Below are 1,006 nucleotides of genomic sequence, written 5' to 3'. Positions count from 1 at the left end.
AGCATCTCCCTCTACTCATTCTCCATAGAAGGTAACCCACTACTTTCCCTTGTATATACCATTTCGTTTTTGCATATTAGTTTTCTCTTTTTGGGTATCTCTCGGCCCTTGACAACACAGAGACTGTGTCATTTAAGTTTGGGGGAGGTACTAAGTATTTGATCATGTTTGCTTTGATGTTGTTTCATTGAGTCATGCATTGCATACCTATTTACATATAAAAAAAAATCATTTAGTTTGCATCATTTGCATTTCTAGAAGAGTCTAGAGCATATAGGTTGCATTTACTTGCATTGGGAGCAGTGATTTGAAATGCCTTGTAAAGAACATTACTTTGCACCTGAGTAGCTTATGCACCTCTCAAAAAGACTTGTATGCTTCGAGCATTGAAAACTCTTCCTGAAACTTGTTGATTGCTGAAACTCAACCTTTGAAGCCAACTACAACCTTGTTTGAACTGAACGAACTTAATGCTTCTTGCTTATGGTCCCTTGTGTACTGAGTCATGGATATACACACTTGAGTTGTCACATCCTTTATGCCAATTTTTTTTTTGACAAACTCTAGTGGTACGCCATTCCCAAAATCCCTTCCTCCTTTTAAGCTTTCATTATTTGATGAGTGAGGCCTTTTTCGGAAAGCCTTACATGTGCATAATGTTAAGAGTATCGGGAACGACAATGCTTGATCTTCATTCTTGCTAGATTAAGCACATTATTGTCTAGCCATAGGATGGGGTGAGTGTTATAAAGTTTGATTTGGGAGTATGAGAAAGTAGAAGGAAAAGAGTGAACTCTTGTGCTTAATTGACTAGTCTTTATGGGATAAGTAGAGAAACTTATTGCTCAATTTGTGAAAAGTCTTGGCCCCCAAACATAAAAAAAAAAGAAAAAAAAAGGAGAAAGAATAAAGAAAAGGGGGCTAGCAAAATTAGTATGAGCTAAGAGGTGTTCAAATAAGTGTAAGAAATCCCTTGTAAAAAAAAAAGAGTTTTATGTTGGGAAAG

The sequence above is a fragment of the Brassica oleracea genome, chromosome C7, assembly GCF_000695525.1.
Source record: "Brassica oleracea var. oleracea cultivar TO1000 chromosome C7, BOL, whole genome shotgun sequence".
NCBI classification, from domain to species: Eukaryota; Viridiplantae; Streptophyta; class Magnoliopsida; order Brassicales; family Brassicaceae; genus Brassica; species Brassica oleracea.
Note: the sequence above shows the minus strand (reverse complement) of the source record.